The sequence below is a fragment of the Pipra filicauda genome, unplaced genomic scaffold, assembly GCF_003945595.2.
Source record: "Pipra filicauda isolate LSUMZ 115617 unplaced genomic scaffold, ASM394559v2 scaffold281_size1565311_pilon, whole genome shotgun sequence".
NCBI lineage: Eukaryota > Metazoa > Chordata > Aves > Passeriformes > Pipridae > Pipra > Pipra filicauda.
Window position 1 is genome coordinate 1537210 of NW_024104400.1, and position 10721 is coordinate 1547930.

Consider the following 10721-nt stretch of genomic DNA (forward strand, 5'->3'; position numbering starts at 1 on the left):
GTCAATTTTCAGGATATGGGCTGTATCTCTTTGCATCAGAAATTACCTTTCTCACCAAAAGGACTTTGCTCCAAAGAAATACCTCTGATTTAATACTCTCCTGTAACATTTGGCTCATCTGCCTAAAAAATTAAGGTTGGTTTTGCATACAACTTAAATTCCCAATCATCACGTTACCACTTTGGCAGTTATGATAATTTTTACTGAATTAATTTCCATCTCAAAAAAAGGCCTTTTTTTTCCCCTGACTTTTTAAGCTCTTTTTGGCTGCTGGCAAGAATTCAGTAATGCTTCAGATATTAATGTTTATTTTTTAAATAAGTTTGTCCTTTAGGAAAAAAATGGAAGGTACATCTGACTCCTTAAACACTGTAGGTCTAAATGTTAAGTATGACAGCTGAGAGACCTCTCTTTTTAGTTTTACCCAGTTTAAATTTGAGTTTGTTCAGATGGGTTTTGACCAGTTAATTTGTCTTGACAGCTCTCAGGGTCACATTTAGTTTATCCCCATAGGTGCCTTGTTCTGTAGGAGAATAAAATGCATTTGTCTCATCCACTTGCCTTTGATTTTCATATTTGTGTGAATGACTTTGAAATCACAAGAATCAAAAGAATTAAATTGAATAAAATGGAAAACAGATTAAATAAAATGTTTTTAGTTCCCCAAAGTGTTGCCTGAAAGATCCCTGGATGGACAAAATGACCACAGAATATACCAACTGAAAACTTCTGATGTGATTGCACCCATAAAGAAGGAGCATTTCTTCCTTTGCTTCATAACCAGTCTCAAATATTTTCACAGGAGTATTTGCATTATGGTTATTGGAACTTCTGTGTGTGGGAGGAGGCTCAGTTTGCCTGAAATGATGATATTCCAGCATTGAGGACATCAAGTTACTATAAAGGAAGCAAATCAGGAAAAGCACATGAACTAATAGCAGCTCATTTTAAATTTGTGTGGGCAGAAAGTGTTGTGCTTGCTCTCTAAAAATATATTGAAACCTAAACTAAGCTCTGAGGGCAGAGAAGATCTTTGAGAAAGAGGTGCCTGAAGAGAATGCCTTCCAATGTCACAGCTGTTTTTAAAACAAAGCAAATAATAAGTAGTTTCCTGAACCCGGGCATCTCATGAAGGTTGTGACAACAGAATGGACTGGGCCACACAGTAACTTTGTAGAAGTAAATCCAGGTATTGATTAAAATCAAACCAAAGCAAACAGAAGCTGATTGACCTTTCCAAATGTCAGGGGATTTTTCACGCCGAGTGTGTGAGAGTCATTCAGCCACTGCAGCCTTGGCTGGTACTTTCAGCTGTGTTCTTCCACACACAAAGGAGCCTCATTTCCCATGACAGCAAAGTGCACATCAGCACATGCCATGCAAATCACAGCCTCTTCAAACCCTCTCTCTATACAGAGGAATATTCAGCAAATCATCTCTCCTAATAACAGGAGACTCCAGCTGCCGAGGGGTCTGTTATTGTACCACACTTAAAGAATTCACAGTGTCTGCACGTGAGTGTCGGTGACACTGGGAAATACAGTCAGGCTGGAACATAAATTTGAAATAGATGACAAAAAACAGCCTTTATCTCATAGCCTTTCCAATAGTTTTCTTTAAAACACTTCTACTCCAAGAGCCCGGACACTTAGAGGGTGTTTCCATCAGGAGGTAAGAGAAGATATAAATGGGTTTATGATGTACAAGTCCCCTGGAACTTAGTGGAGTTCAGGGTCTTGCTCATACAGAAAACATGAACTTCAAGTCAGGTTCCCACTGGCCTGAATCCCACACAAAGTGAACACCTTTCACTTTGAAGCTGGAAGCAAGAGTCAGTGTACTTAATGAAGGACAATCAGTTCAGATCAAGATCACCACAGCAAGCAAACCTTGCAGACTGTGTGTCTGCATGTTTTAAAGGGCAAAAAAAGACCATACAGAGGATAGAAATGACTGGCATTTTTCCAGAATAAATAAGATAGTAAACCCACTTATATTTGCAAAAAAAAAAAAAAAAAAAAAAAAAAAAAAAAAAAAAAAAAAGAGCATTAGATAAGTATTAAGAATATTAAAAGAGAAGCAGATGCATAATGCATGACTGTGAAAGGTGGTAGGCTCCAACAGTGACACAGTAATCAATAAGATACTGAAAGAGTTGGCTGGGAAGGACAGAAAAAGCAAGATTACATCACGAGGGCGAGATCTTGGCAGTACCTGTGGGGGATTCAACAGGATCATGTTTGCAACTGGAAAAGAACAGACATAAGGTTATGCCTAAATTTATACTTCTGCATTCAGTCCTCAGCCTCTGAATTGGGAAAGGAATGATTTACCTAATACTGAGGGCAATCAGAGACAACTGCATTAAACAAAGCAATAATAACAGCTGACCACATCAGCCTGCAGAGATCAGGAACTTCTGTCAAGACAGAATTTACAGAAACAACTTTCCGGAATTCAGTCCACTGGTTCTAAGAATGATCCCAGGACAAGCTTTCCTAACTCAGAAACTCCCAGGGGTGAACTGAAGAACTAAAGCTCACTCACTAAAAATGATCTGGATGTATTTATTTCCAGCAGGCACAGTGATTAACATCACAACTTTAAAATGAGAGGCAGCCTGTTAAAAACCACATGAACCCTTCAGGGATCCACGTGCCTCCAGCTGTAAATACCTGCTGGTTTCCACCAGCTGAAGAGGACCCAATGATCTTGGAGGTCTTTTCCAACCTCAGTGATTCTGTGATTCTGTGACTGCAGTTTTGGTAAGCAGCTGCATCTCTGGAACATCAGTTCTGAAAATTCTCTGTATGGGTTTGAACTTTTAATGGTAGGGCTTCTACCCTGGAGGTTTTTGACAGCCTAGTAATAAAACAGCATGTGTATGCTTCTACCCAGAGATGTGGTGGGGGAAGGACAAGTAACCTCTGGAAGAGGACAAAGAGACACGATGGAAACCTGATGATCCACCTGTTGGTGCCTCCTAACATGCCACTGAAATGCCAGGAATTTCACATCCATTTCTGGACTCAGATCCTAACTCATTTAGATGATCCTGGATTTTTGCTTTGCTCTTCTAATGAAGGCCATTCCCAAGCTTTCCAGTATCCACACGAACACTGAGAGTACCCGAATTGGTGATGGAAGCTTGGAATCTGATAAGGGTGGTCCCTTTTGGTTGTTTTGTCTGAGACAGGGAATTATGGCAAGCGCTGACACAAGAGAGAGCTTTTACACCCAACTGTAATATTTACATAAAATACGAGAGGGAGGAGTGGAAACCCACAGAGGGAGGAAGAGAGGAGGGGGAGCTGAGGGAGGCTGTGCTGATGGTTTTGTTGGCAGGGAGCTGAGGGAGGCTGTGCTGATGGTTTTGTTGGCAGGGAGCTGAGGGAGGCTGTGCTGATGGTTTTGTTGGCATTCCAGGTAGAGGCAGTGAATGAATCCTGAGCAGTCTCAGGCTCAGCAATGACTCACTGTGCTGCCTTCTCTTCAGGAAGAGCAGTGTACAGGCTGCCTTTCCAGATGTATTTCCCTGGGAGAGGCTATGCAGGAATCCTGTGAAGACATACCCACTAAACTTCACTGGGATCCTCCAGTCTGACAGATAAAGTGCATGTTTAGATGGCTTTCACAGCTGATTTCAGTCCAGTCCAGTGGGTTACACAGGAAAATTGCTTTCAGCAGCCCTGTCACATCCCGTGGCTCAGCAGCCACTCTCCCAGTGAGGTGATGCCATGCAATCAGTGCCTTGATCAGGGCTGGAGCCCTGGAAAGTGTCCCACAGGTTGTGCTGCCATTCTCGTGCAGCTCTACCAACAGATCCGCATGATTTATCCAATTAGCAGGTTACTCAAATTAACTTTTTAAAATTAAGTCTGCTGAAAATAAATGGGTCAGTTATTTCCTTTCACACCTTGTTGGCTTCAACCACGTCTCTCTTGGTTTTTGAGGCAGTGAATGAAGAGAGTAATGTGGGTGCTATGAAATGCAAATTCATGGGCATATGTGGATAATTTATACCAACTCTTTTTGCAAAGCTGAGGTGTAAAACCAAAAGAACAATTTGGTTTCATCAAGGTGTCACAAAAGTAAGGGAAAACTATTTATTTAATAATTTAAAAGTCCATTGTCTTCTATACCTATGAAATCCAGAAATATAGACAAGCAGCCTGTAAAATAAACTCTCTGACAAAACAGTTTTCAAAATAACCAGTTTTTTCCTTTCCTTTTGTAGCAACAAAACTACCTACATGTTTATATTAGTTTTGGGCCTAAATCCCCAATTTTGCCTTTGAACAGATCTTTTTACCTAACAGAGCTTAAAGTGGCAGCATTTGTAGGATCTTGATTATTACAGGTTATTGCAATAGTGTTATTTCCCATATCCTAATGAGTTATCCTAAAAAGTTAGGAATAAATGATGATCAACATGTGCAAAAAAGACAGGGGGCTTGATGTAAAAGGAGAACTTGAGCTACGAAGAGAAAAGCAAAATAAAATACTGAATGGCAATTTTTCAGTAATTGTTTATAAGCACTTTAATACTGAATCTCATAAAAAAAAACCAATGCTGTAACTTGTTAATAAGGCCAATATCCTTTAGTGAACAATTTCTTAAATTTACAGCTATATATCAGCAACTCCCTTGAATAATGCTGAAGTTAGAAGACCTTCTCTGAGTTAAATCATCTTTATGGAATAGGGTAGAGAAAACAGTGAAAATTATGTCTATAACTCGTTATTCCGAGTCAAATAATGTTTGCTTCTGCTAAATGCAGACAAAGTAGTATTTTTGCTTTGATATGCATTCAAATAATGAACTAGATCACATTGATATAAAAAAGAAGTTAAAGTTTTGTGGGTTTAACATGAGGCTAAAAGTATACAGCAATGGATGCATAAATTATGTGAGGTCAGTTTTCAGACAGTAGACTTACTTTCTTCAGTTGCAATATATATATTTACACGTGAAATTGTCTTGCTCCTTGGCAGATACAATTATCCTGAACTCCAGTGCTTTCTGCAAAGTTCTTGGCCATGGAAAACCTACCAAAATTATTTAGCAGACAGTGTCTTTTTTCCTCATAAAACTGGAGAAGTAAGATTAAGTGTGTCTTTACTATTTTTGATAATGTCAGTTCCTGTTCCATCTTGTTACTCCTGACAGCATGTAAATATTTAATAGCACTCAAAAGGTAACTTGTCTGGAAAGAAGGAACAACATAAATATGTAAGTGAGAGTTGAGTACCGAGCTACTCAGCCTTTGGAAAAAGTCTTACAGTGAACCTCAGTCAGTCCAATACTGTGGTCCTGCCTTATTGAAAACTGCACAGTCACATCCATATCAGAAAGTGAATTAATGTCCTTGGAGTTGCACACAAAAGGACTGTTTCTTGGATTCCTGCAAAGATACATACATACAGACATATATATACATATATTATATATAGAGATATATGTGCATCCTTATTTCTCAATATTGCCGTACATATTTTTGTTGACAGAGATTAATACACGTGTTCCTGTGATTTGATAAGGTCAAAACTTTTATCTGCTCGCTTTTAAATGAGGCAGATTCAATTATAGACATGCCAGCGCAACCTGACTGATCCTCAGGCAAATACATTTGGGTTTGTCTAAGTTTCCCACCATTTTAGCACGAGGATTTGCAGTTTTTACCTCCCTCCAGTGCAGTTCTTCCACATGAGATGGGATCTTCCTGTCTTTTCCTATTCTATTTGATCAATTCCTTTCTCCTGAGCTTCTTTCTCCCAAAACAATCTGAAAGCAAAGGAAAACAAAGCGAGTGAAACATGAAAACAGTGTGTAGTCTCTATCTTATTTGCCTAGCACTGGTTTCTATCGTGTTCATTTTTAAGTTTTTAGGCAGTATTTAAAAAATCCAAGGAAAAGAAAGCCCATTACAAGAGTCTGACAGTGTTTCTGCACCAGGCTGAAGCAGACTGATGAATGGTACTCATCTATTAACCATTAAATGACCATAAATCTGCCCATAGTATCTACCCAGTATATTGTAAATGTTGACGCTGGACAAATTGTAATTAAAAAGACTTGCTTATTTATTTGGTGTTTGTTATCTTCTTAAATATAGTTTAGTAGGCTTTTGAAAAAGGTATGTCTATGTGCAGGTAGTGCTATTTTAAATATACTACCAAAATTGCTTGGCTCCAAGAAACCAATATTTTAATGATTATGTTGCACAATAGGTCCCAGACTAACACTGAGCTGCACTCAGAAAATACAATCAATCAGCTGTTCATGCCTTAAACATCCAATATCCTGAGCATATAGAAACATTTCAGAGCAGAAAAGAGCAAAAGATTACGATCCAGCTCTCCCTGCAGCCTCCAGAAAGCTCCTCTGAAAAAGACTCAAGAGTCTCTTTGATCTCCAATACACAGAGTAAGGTGTGAGAGGTTCTGTAAAACTTGCATTTTTCATTACCACCTCCAGCTATTTTAGCAAAAGCTGCAGCACTTGTCACTGATTAAATAACACACTTGGACATTTAGTTAATTGCCTGAGTCTCCAAGATAAACAAAATTGCTCAAGTAAAACTTGCTCCTGATTTTTATATGGGTGTCAGGTATACGATATGGATTTTTTTGTGTGAATTTAAAACATAATTTTCATTAAATAATTTACATTTCAAAAATTATCACATTGCACACTAAATAACGCATGTTATGCTTACAGCACCACGATGATGTCAAGAAAAGACACTTTGAATAGATAAATCTAATATGAACACTTCTTAAATAACCAATAAATGTGAACAACCTCTCTGCATTTTGCTGTGCTAAAATATATTGCATAGGATATGGAAAATACATGATGCTGTTCAGAAACTGGATTACTCTGTCAGCATTTCCTGCCTTCTGGATTTCGTGTTCCTATTTAGATGGGATATTGGGAAGGAATTGTTCCCTGTGAGGGTGGTGAGGCCCTGGCACAGGTTGCCCAGAGAAGCTGTGGCTGCCCCATCCCTGGAAGTGTCCAAGGCCAGGTTGGACAGGGCTTGGAGCAACCTGGTCTGGTGGAAGGTGTCCCTGCCCATGGCAGAGGGTGGGACTAGATGGTCTTTAAGGTCCCTTCAACCCAAACCATTCCATGATTCCTTGAGACACAGTGATATTCCTGTGCCATGTCCATCCCATGGCATGGGAGTGGAGCCCATTGCAGGGTGACATCCAGGGCTCTGTCAGCTCCGAGCCTTCCTCAAGGGAGCCTCCCAGGAGCAATACAGATGATCCCAGTCACTGAGGTGTCAGAGGGACGTGGAGAAGAGCATCCCTGTCTGAGCGGGCATGTTTTGGGCAGCAGCTCTGCTCTCCGTGAGGAAGAGGGAGGATGAGGAGAGGATTCCCCTCTGGGCAGCCTGCAGGACCCTCACCCCAGGGACCACCACCCGCTCCTCAGAAAATGGTGCTGTGATGAGGGGTCACAGCTGCTGTGAGATGGGCTCAGGGGGCCAGGAATGCCCAGAGGGTGAGGTGGGAACGTGAGGGGGCAGGATTGGGGAAGCATGGCTGTGACTCAGGAGGCAGGGCTGTGGGACGGGCACAGGGTGCTGAGGGTGCAGTGGACATCATGTGGTGCTCCAGGGGCTGGAATGTTTCTGGAGGGGCATCCAGGAGATAAGGTGGTGGGATGGTGGAGGAGAATGGGAATGTGAGAAAAAACAGAATGTCAGGACCTGGGGCCAGTGAGCCGGGGGCACTCCTGCTGCCTTCCTGAGTGCTTCCTCCTCAGGGTCTGGGGTGAGGGCTGAGGGGGAAAGTTCCAATTTGTGTCTGAGGAGGAGGATGTGTATACTTATCTATACATATGCACATATCTATCTACCTATCTATCTATCTATCGATCTATCTATCTATCTATGCATTAGCAGAAAGAATACCAACGAAGTGCGAGGGCCCAAACTGTGCCCAAAATGAGCGGGAAGAGCATCGTCATGAAGGGTTGTGTGGAGGGGACCTGGATGAGGCCCTGGAGCAGAGGGACAAGCCACTGCTGCAACCATGTGTACATCAGTGCCTGTCTCTCTGCGTGCCCTCTGTGTGCCCTCTGTACACTGTGTGTATCCACGGCTGTATGATGGAGCCCACTCGGGATGCACTGATTGCAGTGAGTGTTCCTGTGGGATGAACGCTCGCTGACATGCGTGGGAGCGAGCAGGACAAACAGATGCCATGTGGGGAGACCGAGCAAATATGTGTGAAGGAGATGCTGCTGTTGTTTTCCAAATATTGATGAGGAGCTGTTAAAATCAGAGTAGTCAGTCACGCCGCTTTGTCTGTTTAGTTTCTTAAACTGAGCACAGGTTGAGTAAGCACTGGCTGTTAAACAAAAAAACCAACCCCACACTCACTTCTAACCTCATCCACACCTTGATTTCCTGCTCTAATCTTCTTCCCAACAGTTTTATGTGCCTTCTGCCTAAAGGAACAGCTCACTGAAGTACTTGCAATTTCTCCCTTGGATATTATTGACTAAAAAAATACCTATATTCAGCTTCAGTGTGTTTGGTGTGTGTCTGTTTGTTCATATATCAAATACGAATAACTATCATTATCTACTGTCCTTAGAGAATGTGATGGAATAAAATTCCAAATCGCATTTGAAATTCCACATTTGCTGCAAGTTTTTGTGTGTATAATTTTCTAGGAAGTGGTGAGGTATATTCCAATTGAAAACACATTAAGCTGTTGAGGGAAGCACTGGTCCATTATTTCTCACTCCTTCCCTAGTCCATTACAATCCATATGCACCGCAGTCAGGCTTTTGTGATAAATAGCCCTGCAGAAGGTAAAAGCTGCTCCTTTTCTTTGGTTCCATCTGCAATCACCTCTCAGTTATTGAGGCTGCAGGTGCAGCTCCATGGAGCTGCTTCCCTTGGAGCTGCGTGGGTGTGGAAGCGGAGGAGCCGCGATCCGGGACTGCTGGGACCAGGGTCAGTGCTCCCTGTGGGATCTCTGCACTCCCAGCCCTCAACCTGCCTGGTGCTTCCCTGCTCTCTGCAGTTTATTATGTCTGTGTTTGTGTAACCACTGGTTTCTTCCTTAATTTGTGTTACCAGAACTCTCAATTACTTCAGGTAATTGAAAGGCGGTTGTGTTTGGGGTTCTGGCAACTTGGTGTGATTTCAGAACAGATTTTACAGTCATTTTCCACTGGAAAACTAATGACAGTTCCTGCAAATACATCAGCTGTTGGAGAAGGTGTGAGGGAATTGAGCTAAAACCTCTGTCAGAAACAGGTTGGCAGCTTAGTTTGAGCCAATATTTCAATTTTACTGTTTAGCTCAGATAAATTTGAATCGGGTTCAGTCAGCGCATGTCGCTGTTTTTGCTTCACAAATAGGCTCTTGCTTCCAAGACGGTACCTTTTCCTTAAAAAGAAGTTAAATATACTTTAAACATCAGAATTTAAGGAACGGTCATACAGAAAACCAATTTTTAAAAGTGAGTTGGGTATTAATAGTCAGACCTGAATCTCCTTTTAACTGTAAGCAGTAGTATAAATGTTCCAGGACTGACTCATACTTTGAGTGCTTGCCAAGAATGACGTGAGTAAATATCTCCCAAAGCCAGCTCTTTTGTAGCAGACTATTGTTAACTGGCATTTGATATATTATAGCAGCATTCATCACAGCTCTTCAGATAAGGTTCACTCAGGAGAACAGTTGCATTTGTTATTTTCCTTTTTCCTCCCCTTTTCTTTTCAGACAGTCTCATTCAGCTTTGTTTACAAACCGGAGCACTTGACCCAAAATGAAATAGTGCCACAAAAATTTCAGGAAAATGGTGTTGTTATAGATACCCACTTTAAGTGTAGATGTTTTAGCATTTTTCAGCCTGTATATCTCAATGGTGGGGAGTGTTTGACGCTGTGAATGCCACAGAGATTGAAAACAAGTTTCCGTCACATTTAATCTGGAAGGTAATTCAGGAGCACTTGTACTACCACTTCCAGGAGCTACTCTTGGGTTGGGATTTAAACACAGTCTGAGTATCAACTTAGGCTACTCCTTCACAGTGGCTTTTGGAGCAAAATGGCAGAATTCATATTTTGAGTTTTATTCATTACGTGGCAGTGAAACCAAAGGCATGTACCTGAAAACCTTTATCGTTGGAGAATTTCTCAAAGATTTTCTAAATTCAGAATTTCAGTTACATCTTCAATACTCCTTGAATATTGTAGGCAATATAGTGCTCTATTAATTTTTTTAGGTAAAGTATTGTTACAATATCACCACAATGAAAGCAATGTCACAAAATGAAAGCAAGAATTTAGGTTCATAATCATAATATGTAATATAGTGGTTGAAAACAAGGTGTTTTTTAATTTCAAACAATTATTAAACTGGCAGCAGAAAACCAACATGTGAAAATAGAGTGTTTAAATCTTCTAGGTGATTCTTGTAAAATTCTGTTGCTTTTTCATAAGAGAATGAGGGCAAATCCTGCCAAGTGCTGCAAACCATGATGTCAAGTTTCTGAATCCTCCAGTTACTACAGCAGGTTTTCAGATCTTTGGGCACCAGACAAGGAGCTCTTCTTTGAATCTCCAGAGAGATAACTTTACAGCAGAGATGTGCCTTGAAGCTGGAACATTTATTCATGGATCAATGGGTGGCATTGCTTGAGAGGAGCTCAGCAGCCTTGCAGTCTTATTCCTGTCAGTATGTTTTGAT